Genomic DNA, 22,287 nt, shown 5'->3' with positions numbered 1-22,287 from the left:
CAAATTTTCTAACAAACAAAGGACCCTCGTGTTTGGTGATTTCGGCAAATCTGCCTGAGTCAATAATTGGACCCTCGTCAAGATGCCGACTCGGACCAGGTGCTCACCGTCCAGGGATCGGGGCGTGCAGCACTGCTGAGGTGTCGCTTCTCATCCAAGTAAGGGGCCCCCTTTTACACCGTCCGATCCCGGTCCGATAGCCGTTTAAACCTTCAACGAGCTGTCATCAATCTTGAGGGTCCCTATTTGGGTGCCAACTGTAAAAGCAAAAAGAGAATATCGAGGCTGGGTACCCCAAAAGGAAATACACCAACACGGGCTTACAAAGATACACAGATCTTTATTCTATAACTGAACAGTTTTCAAAGGACATAGTATCAGATAGCTATCAGGCCCTCAGTACAACACAGCGAATACCAGCCCTGTTCGGTGTGTGAAGTGAGTCGGACTGTACATCAGAATGTTCGTACTTTTTATACAATTCTTATCATGATGTCCAGCCCACTTGCAGGTTAACCATTTCTCGGGATAGGGGTTCATGCCGAGTTTGTTCCTAATTTATGCATCTATACATTTATGGATTATCCTTAATACATAGTCCAATAGTTTACAATAGCAACAGTGTGTCTTTGGATTCAACATTAAGCCTTCGTACATATTTCATACAATGCAGTTCAACAAGTGTTCACATTTCGTATTTAAACAACATTGTGCTTAATATATGCTCACGGATTAGTTTTGTTGGCACGGGTGATCCTCAATCTACAGGTCAATGAAGAACAAGTTCTCATTACATGACCCTAACATTTAGCCTACGGGCAGTTTATGCATTAACTCGTGTACAGAGGTCAAGACGGCCATGTTACAAGCAGAAGAACACTGTCCACCATTTTAGAACACAGGGTGACTTTGGAGCGAGAATCAAAATGGCGGATGAACCTAAAATGGCTGCTAAATCGATCTAAGGTCAGAACCTTGCAACGCGGATTTCTTCGCAGAGCGACTGTGCTTAGGCCAATATATACAATAAAGGAGGCACGATATGCTTTCCCGTCTAACAGTTCAGTTTTTTACTGTGCCTGGTGGGCTGGGATTCTGCTTTGTACTTTGAAACTGTCGTTGTTTTCTTCCCTATTATATTGACATTGTGGTGTTCTCTATGGTTTTTTGCATTACTTGCATTGCCTGTTCTCTGGCGATTGTTTGTGACCCTGGTTTGGCTCTTGGTTTTGGCATTACTTTGAATTGCCTGCACTCTTCCTTACTGTGCTTTGTGCTTTGTTGGTTGTCCTTGCGTACCACTGATTTCATAGGTTTGTTGTTTCTTGTTCTGTGCCGTTTCTCCTCCCTGTTGTCCTCCCCTTGTGCCTCCCTACTGTCTTCCACCTGCGCTACCCCCCACCTGCTCGGGCCCCCCAACTCCCTCCCACTTTCCCCAGTTCCCTCTATGGTGCTCTCTGTCTCACCTATCTTCTCCAACTGCTATTCTATCGACTATCTTATCCCTCTCAATACGTCTGACAGGAAGAAGCACAAAAGGGACATTCTGGTCTCCAACCCAGTCCTCCCAATCACTAATACCTACACCAGTGCTTCCTCCAGACAGATCCTAACCGACATCCTTTTTGTCGTTCCCTCTCCAGGCCCATGGATCCTCCATATGCTCTCTGTTCTCTCTCCTCTTCTCCCATTAATGGGGGCACCCGGTGGGAGGCGCTCCTGGCCCCCTTACATTCCTCTAAGACCATCATTAATGTCTACCTAAATGGCACCGTCTTGGTCCAGGGCGCTCAGGTCAATTTCCTTTTTCGATAGAGGTTTCCCGTGCCTTATCAACTTTGTTTCTTCTCCTGCTATTCCTACTTACCCCCCTCTGGCTCCTCTTCCGCCTCCTTCCTCTGCCACCTCTCTGGCAGCCTCTGCACCTTCTCTGGCCACCTTGTGCCTCCTTCCTCAGCTACCTCTCTGGCACTCTCTTCTTCCTCTCCGACTACCCTGCCTTGTCTTCTTTCCTCCTCTGCCCATCCTCGGGCAACTACAACACTTCCACAGGGTGCACCTTTGGCCTGTACCCCTCCACAGAAGTCCTTCTAAGATGGCAACCTATTCCACATCGCTACTCTCACTCTGCTATCAAACACTCCTGAAAGAGCTTGATTTGGATGTACTCAGTCTCACCAAGACTTGGTTCACGGCCAGCTCTATCACAAGTTTTGAAACTCTCCTTCCTGATGGCTACAAGTTCCTCTCTGAACCCAGAACTAACCACCAACTACCGGGGGTGTGGCCTGGATTTTCCCAGAGTGGATCCCTGCTTCTATCATTACTACGCAGGGCAACTCCTCCTTTGAATGCCTGGTCTGCAGGTACTCTATCTCTTCTGGCTGCTCTCTCACTGTGGCCACCATTTACAAGCCACCTGGCCAGGTCATCCTCTTACTCTCTGAGTGGGCTGATCGTTCCTTCTCCCTCCTTGCCTCAACTGCTCTTCCTCTGAGACCTGAAAATCCACCTGGTTGCCACAAACCCCTTTTCTGGGCTCTTTCGCAACCTCTGCAACTCTCTCTCTCTCTCTCTCTATTGTTCCCTCTGGCGTGACTCACTCTGCAGGGCACACCCTGAATGTTCTGATATCCTCAGACCTCCACCTCTCTAACCCTCTCACCACTCCTCTCTCTTGGAGAGACCACATTCTCCTCTCCTCTCCTCCCACCTCTCTCTCTCTACCGCTCAGGTCAAGCCATCCCCAGCGCTGCCACCTACCTTCTTGGTTATCTGACCCATGAAGCGTGTGTCAGTGGAGGCTTTTGCCACTACTTTCTCTCCTCCTCTTACATCTTTGGCTGCCTCCCACTCTGACATAGCCTCTCTAACCTTCATCTCTCTATCTCTAACACTCTTGACTTCCTTGTCCCTGTCATGTGCATCCGCTTGAAGCCCACTCTTGGTGCGATTCTGACCTTGCCACCCTTAAACTGAAGTGTGGGGCAGCTGAGAGAAAGTGGAGGGCATCAGGCACACCTTCTGACAAACAGGCCTTCCAAGTGCTCCAAAGGCCGTACAGACTCTATGTCCTCTCTAAGAAGAGAGCATACATCCAAGCCTGCATCTCTGCGGCATCTAACAACTCGCTCGAACTTTTCAAAATCTGCCAGGAGCTGGCCAATCATGCTGTATTCTCCACCTCTACTGTTCCCTTCCAGGCCCTCTGCACGTCCCTGGCATCTCTTTTCACCTCTAAAATTTAGGACATACTGTCCACTCTCTCTCTACCTCTATAGACAAATCCGATCTATGAAAGTCTCCTCAAAGCAGGTTCTCCCCTGCTCATCCAGAACCATCAAGGACCACATTGACACCCTGGCTCCAGCCTTGGACAATTTCTGCAATCACTCCATTGCCACTGGAACCTCTTCCCTCCCCCTTAAGCACTCCCTTGTGCACCCCCTTCTTAAGAAGCCCTCTGCGGATACTTCCTCTCCGTTTAACTATTGCCCTGAGGAAACTGCTGGAAAAGCTGCCCTTTTCCCATCTTAATCTGCATACTGAATCCGTTTGTTGTCTCCATGACCACGAGTCTGGCTTCAAAGCTGCCAGGTGCATGGAAACAGCTATCCTGAACACCCCTGAAGACTTACTCTTTAATCTTTTTTTTTTAAACACTCTTTATTGGCAATTTATAATAACAACCTCAAAACGTATTCCCCTCCCTCCCTCACCCCATGCCCTACATCCCCATAGAACCCGCCCCCTTAAACACATTCCAAACTTAAATAGAAAAATGTCACCAACTCCCCAGCACCACCCACCACCCCCAGCCCTCCCCTCTCCACTGTTTAGGTAGTCTTCTTAATTTCCACTCCCTCCATCGGCCACAGCCTGTAGTCCTTCCGTTTCTATGGTTACGTAAGAATTGGGTGGATCCACCAACAGTTCATATGTTCATAATCTTCCCCTTCCTCTTAACCCCCTCACCTTCTCAAACCTGCCTACATTTCTTCACGGTGGTCGTAGGTCATTGTCCTTTGATATGTCATTTAGTAATTGGGTCCAGTGAATCGTTATACCCTCCATTTCTGCCTCTGAGTCTGCATTCTGCAGCACTGTTAATTCCGCTAAACCCCACCTCCGCGAATCCTTCAACCATAAGTTAATCGCCGGGCCCTGCGGGCATTTCCACGCTATCGCCATTCGGCGCTTAGCCAGTATGAGCAAAAACCGGCCCAATCGATTCCGTATCCTGTGCCTTTTCCCCTTGGCAGCTTACCCCATAGGCAAATTTCCCGGCTGCGTTCCCACCTGACTCCCAGCGCCCCATTCACTCCTTTAAGAACCTCGTCCCAGTACTCACCTTTGAAGATGACCTTACTACCCTCATAGCGAACAATACCCAAAAACACTCGCAAATGTTGCTGATGGGTGACTTCAACATCGGCTTCAATGAATCAGGCAATAAAAATGCCCTTTCTATAACAGCTATCCTAAACGACCAAGGCCTTACCCAAAAAATTCTCTCCCTTACACATGCTAAAGGCAGAACCCTTGACTGGGTCTCAGAACTCAACTGTAACATAGTCATCACCTCCATCACCCCTCAACTATGGACCGACCACTTTCTAATAAATTTCACTGCCACACTTGACCTCCCCAGTCCCAAGACTATCAAAATGATACCACCACTCCCCACCAGAAATAAAAAAGATATTACTACAGAAAAACTTATCCCCCTCCTCCTCCCCACTATTAACGGTTTGAAGGACAACACTGACCCAGATACACTAGTAGACACCTTTAACAAAGCTATGTCTCACGCACTAGACACCATTGCACCTGCAAAATTACGCAAAGCTAAGCAAGAAGCCCACCTCAACGCCTGGTTCACCCCCCACCTTAAGGACCTTAGAAAGCAGAAACGAAAACTCCAAACCATCTGGCGTAATTCGCCCACTAACAACAACAAAGCCAAGTTAACCCAAGCTACAAAACACTACAAGTCTGAAATCATCAACACCAAAAGAAATGTATTCAATGACAGAATTACCAATGCCAAATCGAATACCAAGGAACTATTTGCCATCCTCCGGGAAATGGAATCCCCTATCCAACCATCTGACACGGTCCCAAAGGACAAGATATGGTGCACTAATATACAGAATGCCCTATCTAACAAAATCTCCACCCTTCAACTTAAAATAACGAACAAAAAAGACGCTCTCTCTCTCACTGATCAACAACTGCCTCCAGTAACTGAACCTACCACTATCCCCCCTTTTAGCTTTAAACCGATCTCCATCATTGACACTGAAAAAGCCATCCTCTCACTGAAGCCTTCTAACTGTAAGGGCGACAGCTGCCCAGCTCAAATAATAAAGGACGCTGCCAGAGACTTAGCCCCTTTCATCTCAAAGCTCATTAACTCATCCTTCAAATCTAACACAGTGCCAGCCAACCTAAAAGAATCCTGGGTCCTCCCCCTTCTCAAAAAACAAACCCTCGATCCTTCTATCCCGACTAACTATAGGCCCATTACCACAGTGCCCTTCCTACTAAAAATTATCGACAGAGTAGCCTATCTCCAAATTCAAGAGTACCTAGAAGCTTATCATCTACTAGGCTCGCGCCAATCGGGCTTCCGCCCGCTCCATGGCACGGAAACAGCCCTGATAGACCTCAAAACCAAAATTGAGGAATTTAAGGATAATGGGAAAACAGCGCTGCTACTCTTACTGGACTTGTCAGCAGCTTTTGATTTGGTGGACCATGCAGTCTTATGCAACCACCTCAAGCTGGCTGCCAACTTCACAGGAGACGCTATAGCCTGGGTCCAATCCTTTCTAGCCAACCGGACTATGAGAGTGTTCTCCTCCACTACCTGTGCTGACCCCATCCAAATCACATGTGGAGTCCCACAGGGTTCCTGTGTCTCACCCACTATGTACAATATCTTCACCAAGCCATTGTTCGACAAGTTGGACAGTCTGGGCGTCACCTACACTAATTACGCAGATGACACCCAGATCCTCATACCCCTTTCGGGCAACTACGAAGTGGACCTGGCTCTGGTGAACAAAATTTACATCCTCATTCAAGCATGGATGGCCACACATGGCCTCTGCCTGAACGACGATAAAACTGAAATCCTGCTCCTCGGTTCAGACCACAAACTATCCAAACTCACCCCGCACTACACCTCATTTAACATTGATAACAATACTATCAAGGTTATGCGCGAGGTCAAAACGTTGGGTTTTTACCTTGACTCAGCCCTCACCCTCAAAAAGCAAGTGAACTCCCTCGCCTCCTCAACCACCTACACGTGTAAACTCATCCGTGCCGCCAGACCCTTCCTGTCCAGTGCCAGCTGCCTCACCTTGGCCAATGCCCTTGTCATGTCTAGACTCGACTATTGCAACGCCTTATACTCAGGTGCCAACAAGTCGGTCACTGACAAACTCCAGTGATTGCAAAATAACGCTCTTAGAGCAGCTCTGAACATCCCACGCAGAGACCATATCTCCAAACATCGGATTGAAGCCCATTGGCTAAAGATAAAGGACAGAATCCTTCTTAAAACTATCTCCCTCACCTCTAAATGCCTCAACAATCAAGCACCCCCCTACCTAGCGGAAAGAATCAACTGGAGACCCTCTAACCGACTGACGAGATCTGCCAATTCCTTCCTACTGGAAGTCCCCAGATTCAAACTTACCACAGCGGGCGGTGCAAGTTTCCCAGTTAGAGCTGCACAATCATGGAACACACTCCCACCCGACCTTAGATGCCCTTTACCCTACATAAGATTCAGATCCTACGCTCTCAAATGGTTGCACGACATGCAACGTCCCTCACCCTAGTGGTAACGGCACAACCTGTTATAATGCTGCTCTCTTTGCGTTTAAACTTGATATTCTATATGCATTGTATCACCTACTGTAACCAACCACTGTTCTTCTGTAACAGCCTGTGTCAGGCTTTGTAACTAAGTTTCGAGCCCTCTTGTACTGCTGCGCCCAGATGCCCACGGGCTCGGAGCGCATTACCAAATAAATAAACAAACAAACAAACAAACAAACAAACTCCACTATTGTCCCGCACTCCCATGCCATATGCCAAAACCCTGCCTGCAGCGAACCACATCTAGGACAGTTATCCGGACTTACTCTCTAATCTTGACTCTAATCTTCCTTCTGTCCTCATTCTCATCGATCTATCCTCTGCTTTTGATATGGTCAACCATGCCATCCTGCTCAATCGCCTCCGTGACAACCTGGGTATCACTGGTCAGGCCCTACCTCCTTTCCCAGGTTCCATGTAATAATGTCGCCATGAAAAAGTCGTCAGGTTATGGTGACTTTTTCCTGGCTACCAAAATTCTTTCCCCAAATATTCTAGGAGGGGCATAATTATATATTATTACCTCCAGTCCTAGAATATTTGGGCAAAGTGCTGGATAGCCTGGAGAGTGTGTCATGAATGCATTTAATTTTTAAAGTCACCAACCTGACGACTTATTTCATGGTGACATAATTACCTGATACCCTTTGCCACTGACCGACCCTCCTAGGTCCAACTGGGGCCTTTCCTCTCTTCTATCTCTCTCTCTGCTTGTGGCATTCATCAGGGGTCTAACCTTGCTCCCTGACTATTCAACCACTACCTGGCACCTCTGGCTGACTGCATCGCTACATTCTGTTCTAACTTTCAGTGGTATGCAGTTGACATCCAGCTCTCCTTCAGGCTCCCCTCAGCCACTTCTGCCCCTTCTATCATATCAGACTGCCAGACTGCATTTCAGGAATGATGTGCTGCCAAGAATCTGTGCTTAGTACCAGTAATACCAAGATCCTCTTCATCGGGACACCTGCTCCTTCCTTTCCTCTCTCTCTCTCTCTGGTCGCCCACACTGGGCCCTCTTCCCGCTCCCTCCTGTGAGGCTAAGAACCATGGCGTCATCTTTGACTCCACCCTCTCCTTCTCGCCTCACATCTCCAACGTCTGTAAAAATGTCACACTTTCAGCTGCACCTCCTTAGAGGTATTCTGCCTTTTCTCACTTTCCCCCAGAAATTCACTGTCTCTAGAGCCCTGGTCCTCTCCAGGCTGGACTATTGCAACAGCCTCTTTCTAAATCTGCCAGCCTCTAATCTTCGACCTTTACAACTCATCCAGAACAGGACTACAAGACTTGTCCCTGGCCTCAAGCGCAGGGATCATATCTCTCCAGCTCTGAAATCTCTGCACTGGCTCCCTGTGGCTGCAAGGATCACATTCAAGACCCTTTGCAACGCCCACAAGGCTTTCTGGGGCCTGGGACCACACTACCTCCAATTTTCTCTTCCTAAACATCTTCCTTCTCGAGCTCTCTGCTCATCCACCTCCAATTCTCTGAGCTTCAGATGCTTTTCCAAACAGAGAATGGGGGGGCAGATCTCTATTCTCGGCTGGGGCCTCCCTCTGGAACAGTCTCCCTGCCTCTCTAAAATATGAGCAGAACCACCTCTGGTTCCGGAAGCAACACAAGATCTTCCTTTTCGCTTCGCTTTCTCTCTTCATCTCCCTTGCTAATGTCCCTGATAGCTCCAGACATTGGTCACCTGGCCACCACTGAACTCGGGCCCAGGCTCCTGCATCTTGAGTTGCCCTTTCACTGCCTCAGGGCTCCCTCCGCATTTAAGGGTCTGTATCTATAACCCTACAGTTCCTACTCTTTGCACTTAAGAGCCGCCCTCTGGCAGCACTTATTGAGTCACCTGCAGTTCTCCTCACCTCCCCCACCCGCAGCATGTCTCCCCTCCACTCTTCCCCATCTCTATGACACAAGGCCTATTAAGATCGTTGTTTGTCCTCCTTCTGTTTCCCCCTCTTTGTCTTGTCATGCCTAGAAACACTTGTGTATAGGCGCTTTATAAATGCCTTATCATATCATATCACTTTAAGAAATTATCCATGCTGGCTGCCCTAGTGTAGTCTGCTGCCAAGTAAGAACACTCATTGGGTTGGCTTTGCCCATAATGACAGTAAACAATGCCATGCCTATATAATAAAATGTGCATACTGGCTGCTCCAATGTCCTCCCATCGGAGCTACACTCCCTGACCCACATGCACATACTCATACCAATTCAGACACTCATGCAACATACACATCTCTCACATCGACACGCGAACCCATACACAACATTCCCACTGCACTCTCATTCAAACGCGCACTAACACAGACACAACCCCACACATAAATTGATTTATACATACACACCCTTGCATGCTAAATGGTCCATACAAGGCTGGGGAATGGACACTACTGCCATGGCCCAATGCGTATGCATGATGGAGGGCAGCAAAATATAAAGAGAAACATTCTTTTGCTTTGGGTTTTGCTCTGGCTCTGCATAATGGTTGGCTGGTTGTTGCTCTGTCGCCTATTATGTACGAGCCACCACTGGTGAATGCTCTTTATCAATGTACATTTGAAAGATGGTGGCAGATTGAGTGACTGATGCATGAGAGTTATAGTTGGATGAGCGTACATGACCTGTGGCTGTAGAATGGGATCCACAGGAGGGACATGTGCTTGTGCATATTGTGCATGATATCTGGTGGCAGCGGGAGCCAAATGGGAGGCAGCTGGTACTGCCACTCTTGAGCCTCATGGTAGAGTCTGCAGCCCATGGAAGAAAGGAAGATGAAGTTAGTGGGTATGAAATCATGGCTGAGTCCTGAGGCAGTGAGGCAGCAGCAGACCAGGAGGGGTTACCTGTGTGTGGTCCACCAATGATAGAATGCATCTTTGGGTCTTGAGGGCCAGTTAGGCTGAACTGTTTGCAGTACCTAATGGAGGGCAAGTTAGCAAAGACGAGGTCCATGGGATAGGGGAGGTCACAGGTATGGCTGTGCAGGGCCTCATTGGAGACAGTTACACTGGAGTTCATTCTTGGTTGAACGCTAACCTTTCAACCCACAAGAAGGGTGATTTGTTGAAATAGTGCAGACAGTTGTCATTTGCCTCAATGTAGTTGAGTGATGTCACATCACAGGTATTAAAACTCTTTTAGGTGTATGGCAGTGGTGCAGGGCCGGTGAAAGGAATGTTGCACCCTAGGCAAAGTGTCAGACGCCCCCCACTTAGACACTTGAACATATACATTTCATGCTGCACTTGGTACACATATTGAAATGCTGCTCTTCAAGGCGGGGAGGATAGCTCAGGGGCAACACGTTTGTCTTACAAGCAACACAATGCATAGCAACCCTGATTTGAATCTCGACTTGCGCCCAGTCCCCGTATTAAAACTTGTTCAAATAAAAGAACAATTATATTTAATACTGCATTACAGAGCAGAGCGCTAGAGATTTCCAGTGCCATGTGCGAAAGCCCTGTTCTAGCTTAGAATTCTGGTACTTGTAGTTTTCCTAAATTCCAAGTGGGGAAGAAATATATGCCAGTACAAAACACATTTAATGCTGGCTGCGCCCGTACATGTACATTCGGGCTATATGTGGGCAGAGTTAAGAATTACCCTACAAGAACTTAATCCTGTTGGATTTGACAGTAAGAAATGCCATGCCACTGTAAGAAAGCATGTCCAGGCTGCACCAAGCCAGTCTAGCAACTTGCCCTAGCAATGGTGAGGTTACCTGAAGTATCCTGCCCAGACATGTGACTACCAGCACCACCCTGACACAGGCTCAATGAGTACTTGCAACATACTACCCAGGCGTTATGAAATGTTTGCCCACATCTCTACTGGTGGAAGGTATTGAGAAACAGTTGACAGTTGCTGGACTAAGATGCCCTGGAAAAAGAAATCTCAGTGTTGACCACATGTCACAGAAAAGTGCAGAGCCGCTCAAACTACCCCACATTGCTTCTTCAACAAGCCTATTCTGGCACAAGAAATGCTGCTGAGATTTGTGTCCTGGTAGAGCTGGGCACTGTGGACCGTTGCTGATACAGCCCACATACTTCAAACAGGCCATATTAAACCATCAGAGCGTAAACACCTGCAACAGGTTAGGCTGGCAGCTGCAGTGACTCAGCATGGCACTGTCTCTTTCAATGGCCAAGTTGGGAAACAAATTATAATAACCTAAAGAATATTAGGGTATCAAATGATATGATATGATGAGTCATTTATAAGGCGCCGGTACACAAGTGTTTCTAGGTGTGACATGACAAGGGAGGGAAGACAGAGGGAGGACAAAACAAATTATCTTACTAGGCCTTGTGTCATTCAGATTGTGCTAGTGTGATACGCAAAAGTGCAGGGAGGTGGGAGAGGGTAATTGCTAGGGGTAGGCAAGGGGGAAGTCCAATCAGGGCAGCATTGCTGAGTACCTGTTTCCCCTGTAGCCCAAGTACTTTTACGCTTTGCTAACATCATGTAATTGCCCTTGTACTGTTGACCCGGTTCCCCTGTAACCATGGAACCACTAGGCCAAACACCATCTAATTATCTTTGCAATGTTAACTGTCTTTGTCTGTTCACACTGTCCAGACTGTTTCTCTTATGCAACTAAGTAAGCCCTAATGTAACAGCGCCACGATGCCCGAGGGCCGCTTTGTGTGCTTTATAAATATAAATAAATAAATAGGAGGCAGGGAACTGTAGGGTCCGAGATACAGCCACTTAGTGTCTTGTAGCCGTGGAGGCAGTGCAGGGGCTACTGGTCAAGGGGAGCCTGGTACCCGTGAGACTCGGAGGGTAGCCAGGCAACCAGTCAGCATAGCATGCAGGTTGGTCAGCAGGGGAGACAGAGAGAGAGAAAGCAGAAGCAAAAAGGAAGGTCTTGAGCTGCTTCCTGAACTTTAGGTGGTCCGGCTCAAATTTCAGAAGGGTAGGGAGGCCATTCTAGAGGAAGGCACCTGTAGAGGAGAGAGCTCTACCCCCCAATCTCTGCGTCTGACCCTCAGAGAGTTGGAGGTAGCTGAGAGAAGGGCTCAAGAAGGAAGGTGTTTAGGAAGAGAGGGTTGGATGTAGTGCGGGCCTCGGCCCCAGAAAACCTTGTGGAAAATGCAGAGGGTCTTGAACTTGATCCTTGCAGCTTCCGGGGGAGACTTCAGTGTAGGACAGATACGGTCCCTGTGCTTGAGGCCAAGGACAAGTCTCGCAGTCCTGTTCTGGATTAGTTGCAGAGGGCGGAGAGTAGAGGAAGGCAGATTGAGAAAGAGGCTGTTGCAGTAGTCCTGCCTAGAGAAAACCAGGGCTCTGGAGACAGTGAGCTTCTGGTGGAAAGTGAGGAAAGGAAGAATACCTCTGAGGAGGTGCAGCTAGTAGTGGGCCTTCTTGGCAAGGTCTGTGATGTGAGGAAAAAAGGAGAGAGTGCAGTCGAAGATGACACCAAGGTTTTTGGCCTCACAGGAAGGCAGAGGAAGAGGGCCCAAGGAGGGCGGCCAGAGTGAGAGAGGGAAAGCGCAAGTAGGGGTCCTAATGAGGAGGATCTCAGTCCTACTGGCATTAAGGCTGAGATTGTTGGAGGTGCACCACCCCTGAATCACGGATAGACAGTCAGGAAGGAGCGACAGAGGAGAGGAGGCTAAGGGTAGCCTGAATGAGAGCTGAGTGTCATCCGCATAACCCTGAAAGTGAGAGGAGAAGGTAGTGATACGGTGGGCCAAAAAGTCCAAGCAGACATTGAAGAGCCACGGTGAGAGGTTAGAGCCCTCGGGAACACCACATGTGGAGAGAGAGGTGGTGGAGAGAAATGGCACATGTTGAGCCTGGAGGGACGGCCCAGGCGAAGGGGGTCAACCAAACCATGGTGGCGTACCGCATTTTGGACATGACGCCTAGGAAAGGGTCGCCATACTGCATTTGGGACACGGGAAAGGAGACTATGCCTCCCATGGACCTGTGCTTAGGCACGCATCATATACATTAAAGATCCTTCTCACTAGCCTTCCACACTCCTAAATGGATACAGAAGGCTTGTTCAGCATACGTATTTTGCAGCATTTCCTCCAGACATCCTGGCAGTTACGGCCAGACAGGGCACGACAGGCTCAAGAAGCCTTAATAACGGGACTTGGCCGATACATACTGGCTGTAAGTGTACAGACCCGTAGAGTTACATTGTGCAAGTCCCTGAGCTTTATCCTTGCTCCCTACCTCTAATCTATTAAACCATCTCCTAACGTCAGAGCTGCAGCTGGAAAGTGTAAGGTGTGTGCATGGGAGCACTGACAAATAATAGCTGCTAGGGCACAAAAGCATTGAGTCCGCTCTGGGAAGTTCTTCATCCACGTGGAGTTATGTCCATGGGCGTCATTTGAGCGGGGGGGGGGGGCAAGGCTGCTTGTCACTCTGTACTTTTGTGGCACACCATTTTGTCCCACTCATTTGGCAGGAGCCCCTTTCATTTGGGCGTTATGCCCGCCCCACACCCCCAGTATTTTCAGCAAAGGTAGGCCATTGGTTATGTCTCTGGGCATGCCTGTCGCTCCCTCACAATAGCTTGAAGCCCCTCCCATGTCTTTGCTTCAGCTGAAACCGATGTTCTTAGGCACATTCCTAGGGATGTATACAGCTCAGGAACCCCCTCCCCATGTCTCAATGTGATTCTTTCAGCCGTAAGATGTCCTGATGCAAAGAAGAAATTGACATAAACCATGCTGTCATTTTCCTGCCCTTGTAACGTCGAATTTTGCTTTGTGTCGAAAAATGCTTTGCCTGCTTACTGTGCATGCGCATGCGCAGTAATGGATTGACAGGGAAGCATTTTTCGACGGGCATATTCAAATAGTTTTGGCCACTTTACAATTAATTTTGGACAAAATACCAGCTCCGCTATAATAATTCAACCAACATTAATAGTCTAAGACTGTCTAACAGTTATCTACATATTATGCATAAGTGCAGTGTATAACTACAAATATATTGGAAAACAACAAGAAAGGATACACTTTGTCATGAGATTTCTTTGTTGTTTGTTGATGAGTAGTCTAAATCTTTTAAGAGATCTCTAATAGTACACATAGTCTTGATTTCGATTCCATACACTTTTCTTGATTCTTGCAGATGATAGGTTATCTCCTGCCCTTTCTTCCTGTTTATTCTCTGGAACATGCGACTTATTCATGTATCTTAGTCCATCAGTCTTATCTTTGAATATTTCTCCTTTTGTCATCGATTCTCTCCTGTTCCTTTCAACTTCCTCCTCCTTGGCCAGGATAATGTCATCACATGACCACTTTTTCCCATCTTCCAAAATTACTGATTTTCCAGAACATTCCTTTATTTCTTGTGGAGAACGAAATTTTGATTCTCCCTTCATCACTCTCCTGGGTTCTCTCACTTTCACCCAATCTCCTTTCTTATAACTGCATTCTTTGACATGTTTCTGTGTGTCATAATAGTTTTTGTATACTTCTTGTTTCCTTCTTACTCTGTTTACTATCTCCTCCAGGTTAATTTCTTTATTTCTTCTTCTTATCATCCATGCAGGTCTAAGTCTGTTCGTGGCTATTCTCCCTCTCATCAATGTGAAAGGTTCTTCTTCTGTTACTGAATGGGGTGTAACTTTGTACGTATTTAGTGCTTCCTTTAATGTCTCTCTCCAAGGTATATTGTTGACAATGGCTAACTGAATAATACCTTTTATAAAGCGATTCATCCTTTCTACCAATCCGTTTGCCATTGGATGATATAAGGCTGTGGTGGAATGTTTGATTGCTCTTTCCTTGAAAAACTTTTGGATTTCACTTGACATGAATTGGGCACCATTGTCTGATATCATTTCTTGAGGCTCTCCTTCTCTGTTAAAGATCTCCTCTAAAAACTTCATCACTTTCATTGCTGATACAGACTCTTCTACTATGCCACACTCCACCCATTTGGACGTATAGTCAACCAACACAATTAAATAAATTTTCTGTGGCCCTAAAGTTTCATATGGTCCTGCTATATCAATGGCCAGTTTTGTCCATACAGTATTCGGAATTTCCACTGGTTGTAATGGTGTGGCGTGTGTCGTCTTGCTTTTATCGCTCACTGCACAAGCTGTGCAATCTTTAACAAGGGCTTCCAGTTCACCCCACATGTTGGGCCACCAGTAGGCTTCTCTCACCCTCCTTTTGGTCAAATTTCTTCCTATATGTCCTTCATGCGCTATTCTCATAATTCTCTCTCTCATCTTTACAGGGGGAATTATACGATCTCCTCTATAAACGCATGTAGTATCGCACGTCAATTCATCTCTAAATTTTTTCCAGGATTTAATGTTTTTTTCAACATCCGTCCACCCATCTTCAATGGCTTTCCTTACTTGTTTCTGTTCATAATCTTGTTCTCTCGCCTCAATCCATTCTTCTTTTGAAAAACTCGGATGTATATGTGCAATAATGCACTCCATGTTCTGATCATCTGTTAATTCGCTATTTTCTTCATCTTCCATCACTTCTGACTTGCAAGGCAATCGAGAAAAGCAATCTGCCACAACATTCGACTTTCCTGGGGTATATTTTATATTGACATTATACTGCATAATAATCAAGATCCACCTTCTTATGCGCGGTGAGGTCATGTGTGGATTTTTTGAATTGAAAACGTGTATCAATGGTTTGTGGTCAGTTCTGACCTCAATCGGTATGCCCCACACTAGACTTTTAAAATGTTCAAGGATCCATTTAACTCCCAAAGCCTCCTTCTCAATAGTGGAGTAATTTCTTTCAGCTCCTCTCAATGTCCTGGATGCAAAGGCAATGGGAACCACTTCACCATCTTGAACTTGCTCCAATACACCACCTAATCCCATGTTGCTGGCATCCACTGATATTCTGGTTTTTGCTTTTGAATCAAACATTTTAAGTGCCGGTGCCTTATTGATCATTGATTTTATTATTTCAAATTCATTTTTGCATTCTTCAGACCAAACAAATCTTGTACCCTTGCACATCAGTTTTCTCATTTGTTCTGTTCTGTCAGTATAATGGTCTACAAATTTTGAATAATACTCTGTTAATCCCAAAAAACTGCGTAATTGATCTTTGTTGAGTGGATCTGGAATCTTAAGAATGGTGTCGACCAGCGATTCTTTGGGTTTTATACCTTCATTATTTATGCAATGACCCAAATATGTTACTTCATTCTGTTTTATTTTGCATTTATCGATTTTTAGTGTCATGCCTTTCTGCTGTATAACTTGTAATACCCCCAATAACTTGGCATCATGTTCTTCCTCGGACATTGCTGATATCAATATATCGTCCTGGAAATAATGAACTCCTTTAAGACCATCGAACAGGTGATGCATTAAACGTTGAAATACTGCAGCTGCAGAAGCTAATCCGAATGGCATTCTCTTATATCGAAATGCTCCTAGAGGGGTAATGAATGATGTCAAATGTCTGGACTCTTCATCCAACATCACTTGATGATATGCTGACGACAAGTCAAGCGTTGTGAACCACTTTGCTGGTTTCATCGTGGTCAACATTTCTCCTATATTCGGAAGAGGATGGCGATCCACCCAAATGTTGGCATGTAGGTCCCTTAGGTCAACACACATTCTAATCGATCCATTGGGTTTTTTAACAATAACGATGGGGGATAACCATTCTGAACTTTCTATTGGTTCAATTATGTCTTGTACGATCAATTTCTCCAGTTCACTCTTCAATGCCTCTCTGGTGCCAATGGGTATGTTTCTAACTTTGTGTACTATGGGATTTGCTCCCCTTTTAAGTATAATCTTGTGTTTGAAGCCTTTAAGGGTCCCTATGTTATCATTAAACACTTTGGGGAAACTTTTTGCTAAATTCTCTGAAGTGCTGCAACTACTCTCAGTAATGCAAAGAATTGGTACATTCTCTCCTGGATGTATACGAATCTTGAGTGCAGCTTGTTCCCACCATCCAACTATAGAAAATCCATCTTCAGCCACAAATAACTTGCAATACGTTTTCCTCCCTTCAAAATTCAGATGTACCCACACATAACCAATTACCTTGATTGGAGTCTTGCCATATCCCGTAGCTTTTAGTTTTGTCGGTTGTAAATCTTCCATTTTTCTTTTTAGTACATTGACATACGTCTCTGCATCCACCATAGTATAGGGTGAACCTGTGTCCACCATAACTCTTAACGCTACTCCATCCAATTCCATTGACACCCATGCTCCAGCACCACTCTCGGTAGAATTAAAAGCTAGTATCTGTACCTCTTCCTCAAATCTGTTTGATATCGCCAACAAACTACTTGGACCGCCTATTTCTTCCAAGGCTTTTATACTTGCCGTAGTGATGCCTCTTCCCCTATTGTAACGACCATTATACCTTGTATGTCGGTTAATGAATCTGCCTCTGCCTCTGCTATTACGACACAACTTCCCAAAATGACCTACCATTCCACACCTGTAGCATTCAGCCGATATGGCAGGACATTCTTTTTCCACGTTGATGTGTCTCCAGCGACCACATTTGAAGCAATTGTTAGACATTCTGTATGAACCATCTCTTTCTTGTCTTTGTCCAGCATCAGTATCTGCCTTGACTATTCTTTTGACCATGGCAACCAACTCTTCTTCATTTCCATACTGTCCATCTGTGACTCCACTGACCAACTTTATCTCAGCAGTCTCTATTTTGCTTTGAACCTCCTTCAAGCATTTTTCGCCAAGCTCAATTGACCTGGCTATTTCAATTGCCTGATCCAATGTGGGATTCTTAGCTTGCCACAGACGTTGCTGTATGCGTGTATCCGCCACATGTAGTACCAGCTGGTCTCTTAAATATTCATCTGCCACTCCCGTGAATGTGCATGTGGCCATCAAACCTCTTAACGCAGCTATGTAGGCATCTATGCTCTCACCCTTATTCTGTTTCCTCGTGAAAAATCTGTATCGTTCCAACACAACATTTGTTTTGTTTCCAAAATGTTTGGTCAGTTTAGTAATTGCTACATCGTACTTCCTTGCTCCAGCTGATGATTCACCACCCACAACTACATCCGTGTGGTCCAAATCTGGCAAATTCCTGAAAATTCTGAGTGCCTCAGTACCTATACAGTTGAGCAATGTTGCCTCCTTTAAATCATCATTAAACTTAGATCCTCCTACTGCTCTCAGGTATACCTGAAAATTGTCTTGCCACTGCTCCCATGGACACACTGGATTCCCTGGCAGTGCCAGAAACTTCATTGGAGGAACGATATTGTTTTGCATGTCGGCCTAATTTTCCTCGTATGCGACTGAGCACCACTTTTCTTTCCTTTTATTTTGCAGTGTTCTTTTTTTTTTTTTTTTAAAAAGAAGTGAAAAATTTTTTTTTTTTTTTTTTTTTTTTTTATTTTTTATAATCAACTTTGCTTATATAACAATATTTACCGCAGCGTGCATGCACAATATTATATCAAAGGCGGCCGTTCAGTCTTTAACTTGTAGCGTTGTTCGCTAGCTGCGTTATCAATACGTAGCGTATTGTATGCAGTTGTACTTGTCCATCACTTGTTATGTTGCCATGCTAACCATCTTTAAAGACGTGCGTCGGCACGTAAAACATGCATACGGGTGCTTTCCTCTAATGTCTCTTTCAGTTGACCGTGGCTCGAGCACAGTTTTAAAAGATGCATACAGTGCGTTAATCCGCCCGGTTTTACTTTAAACACCCTTTCATCTCGTTCCGTAACACCACACTCGCATGCACTTGCCTTCTTTTATCGTCGTGCCATGCGTCGATTTGCGCAGGTTCAGTCGTCAATTTCTTAACTTGTGTGTAACAAGTTTCCAATTCAATCCTTTGTCGCATTTGGGGGCTCCCTCCCAGCTCCTCGTCGCCATTTGTAGTGTAGCGTAATTAACACACTTGAGCGTAGTATATTATGACTACGATAGTTTATTAGGAGGAGCCCCCTAGAAGGCCAACCATCAGACCTGGAGCGTCTTCGTGTATGGCCCCATAACATTCTGGAACCGTACACGAACACGCTCCAGTTATTACAGAACGTTAAGCAACACATGCAGCATGACGTAGTACGTCATGCTGTGAACAATAGAAAAACTATCATAACATCCGCGCTTCTCCATCCCTCGCCCACCAGCGTCCCCTCTTATGTGCCTTTCGTGCTGAGTGTGAGGATCCGACTGGCTGCTTCACTCTGCTGCTGCTGCTGCCCGACCTAACGCTGTGCAGCAACCTTCCAGATGAGTGAGATCACGGCTGCTCGAAGATGAGCATTTTTCGACGTTACACCCTGTCAAATGTTCCTAGCTCTGGATTCCTCAAATGTTCCTGCAGGTGGGAATTTCTGATGGGAAGGAGAAAATGGCAAGGCCTTGCTGTCAGATTTTCCTACCCTGACACATTTTCTAGCAAGTGAGAATGTCTGATAGGTAGGTGCCTTCCTCTTCCTCGCCTCCCTCTGTCCCGCAGAGAGGGCTCCAAATCTTTGCTTCCAAAGGTTCTGCAGCAGAGAGATGAGAGAGAGGAACGCCATACTGCTCCCCGTTAGTTCCAAGCTGAAGGACAGTAAAGCTTTTTTAAAGGATTGTGGGATAGAGGTGGTATTATACCTCTGGAAAGCCGAGAGTATCAATGGAAAATGAAAAAAAGGTTATTGTCAGGGCAGCTTGGCCCTCAAAGATAAGTACTGGGACACAGAAGAGGGAGGTGGGGAAAATATAAAGTAGTTGACAATGTGGGATGTATTACTGAGGTTATATTTTTATAAAATGCTAAATACATTATATCAATTATATATGCTAGAGCAGTGTGATTGGAAACTGGCCAGCACATATTACTGGTACTCTATACTTCTGCTTTGAGCTGCCCTCAAAATCCTTTTCCAAAAAATTGGCGAAATATTTCGTGGCTCATCGCTTGACTGTAAATGTTCCATGATAGCTTTTATCAGGTATAAGAGTGCTCAGCTCTCCTGCTCAGCTTCACCAGGAGTATGTGCTATCCATGTGTCCAGCAGTCTCTGTGGCGCAATCGGTTAGCGCGTTCGGCTGTTAACCGAAAGGTTGGTGGTTCAAGCCCACCCAGGGACGGTTAGCTTTTTAGTTGTATATTTGCAGCTGTTGAAGCAGACGTCAGAAACGCATTTGCGAACAATACTCTTCATAGTAATCTCTTCCTTTTCAAATTACGAACGCATTCCTGAAAGGTTGCGCTGGGCTCCGCACCTCGAGTATGTGTGAAAGAAATAATGGACTGCATACCAGCTTGGCTCATGCATTTAGTCAAGTTGTTAAGCACTGTTGACATAATGCACTTTCACGAAACGTGTAACTGTTTTTGATTTATGCAATTCAGTCTGTACTTTGTGGTGGTGAAAACCACAGAATATCTGTCTGTGGACCCTGCAAAGTCCTGTTTTTATTGTATCTGTTATTACTGCCGAATTGACTAGCAGTACTGGGCATACTTGCCAACATTCTGTGGCCAAAAAGATGTAGGATTTTTCAAGTTTCAAAAATAATTATTCGCATAACAATGACATCATAGGAAAATACAAAACATACATTGTTCGCAACAATGGAGCCTTCTAAAATGCCCAACCCATCAAACAGCACAACATGGAAAGATGTTCAAATGTTAAAAATGTATAATTCTGAATAGTAAGTTAACACCAAATTCAATTACACAGAAGGTAATCACACAGAACTGGTAGGCAACGTTTGCCACTGCTCTCTGTAGCAGCAGCCTGGGCATGCTTTGTCCTGCAGCCTGCCCTAGTGTCACATAAATTACCTGCCACTATAAAAAGCAGTAGGATTTGTCACCCAAATCTGTAGGCGGTAGGACTGCTTAAAAAGCAGTAGCCTACTGTCTAAATCTGTAGGGTTGGCAAGTATGACTGGGTGGATCCTCCTTCTCCGTCCAAGCTCCCACCATCAGGAGTTCTATCCCCCTCCATATCCGCATAATTGACAATCACCTCACATTCGGAAAGGCCCTCAAAACTTGTCTTTTTCCCTCCACCTCTTGAAACTCTCAAACTGCCACTGTGATTACACAAACTGGCCCAGGCCCAACTATACACCTACTTCCAACCACCGCGAATGCTGCAGCGTTCGCAGTGCCAGACCATGAGAAACTTACACTCTGTTCCTGCCCCAGACACACACAAGTGCTGGCCCAGACACAACTAAACACCTACTCTTTCAAACCACGACAGATGCCGGCAGGGTCCGTAGCGGCATACCATGAGATACTTGCACCCCCCCACAGATGATCATACTTCACTGCATTCTCCCAAACCCTAACGCGCTCATGCCTGAATCCACCAGCTCTATAACCGGCGAAATCTAGCCTCTAAACAACTCTGGCAAATCTGATGCACCTTGGATGTGGCATCTTAAAGATGCAGGAACAGAATGCTCATTCAGACGGACCACCAGAGATAGCAACAGTAGAGAATCAGTTTGAACAGGGGACAGCTAAGGTTTGTGCACTCAGCTGGAGGTCCCTACCTAATTATCAAGGGGCCTACCCAAGCACACAGAACGCTAAACCCATATGTCGCACTGGGGGTAGTGAGGAAATGCCCCAGTTCAACCAGGGCTATTGGGCATGGAAAGCACGTTAATAGCTGTGGGGGTAGGAACAGAGGCACACTAAGATACATTTAGATGGTTCTTGCTATCGGGACGGGAATGATACTATTGATCTCGGCCATAGGTGGCAAGGTCTACTTAATGTATTCCTATTGCACTCAAAGAAAGGCACCAGCCAGGTCCTCCACAAAGGTAGTATGGTAACTCCACCAAGGATGCACTTGCAGGACCTCTCTACCATCCTGCAAGACCTAAGGAAATGCACTCTGGAATGCGGCTATAGTTATTCAAATCGACTCTAGCTGCCCGCATAGCCGTCCACACTGAAACCCCTGACATACCTCAACACCTCTGTCATTAGTATGCAGCGACAGCCTACGAAAAATAAATTCGGTCAAGCTTGGCACACATCAAATCTCCTGCACTAGCATCTATCCTAATCCACCAACCACACCCACCGATGTGCCTGACCACAGGGCTGCTTATTGGGGCCCAGCCAACCCACTAAAGTCCTTTACCTGTCAGAATGCACACATGCATCTTAAACTTAACTCTTAGAATCTCCATACATGTACTCCAGTCCCCGAGGGCATTCCAACCACAAAGCGCATTGAGACCCTACAAATGAGGAAAAGACAATTACAATTACAAGGCCAGTAAAATATGCCATACCACTAAAATAAGAACGTTGATACTGTCTGCTTATATGTAGGCCGGTATTCCACGAAAGAATAATAATCATGTTGACTTTGTCCAGAATGACAATAAAGCATGCAATACACATGAAAGAAATCATC

The 22,287-nt window shown here is 45.9% G+C and overlaps 1 non-coding gene across 1 annotated transcript; it reads left to right on the top strand.

Moving 5' to 3' along the window:
- Window positions 1-19,907: 19,907 nt before the first annotated feature.
- On the top strand, window positions 19,908-19,981 carry TRNAN-GUU (transfer RNA asparagine (anticodon GUU)). The gene has a single exon. It is a non-coding gene; the product is annotated as a tRNA-Asn (tRNA).
- Window positions 19,982-22,287: the final 2,306 nt, after the last annotated feature.

Source organism: Ambystoma mexicanum, chromosome 1p (assembly GCF_040938575.1).
Source record: "Ambystoma mexicanum isolate Mex_15411 chromosome 1p, UKY_AmexF1_1, whole genome shotgun sequence".
NCBI classification, from domain to species: Eukaryota; Metazoa; Chordata; class Amphibia; order Caudata; family Ambystomatidae; genus Ambystoma; species Ambystoma mexicanum.
The sequence above is the reverse complement of the archived record's forward strand: the minus strand, read 5'-3'. Positions and strand labels throughout refer to the sequence as shown.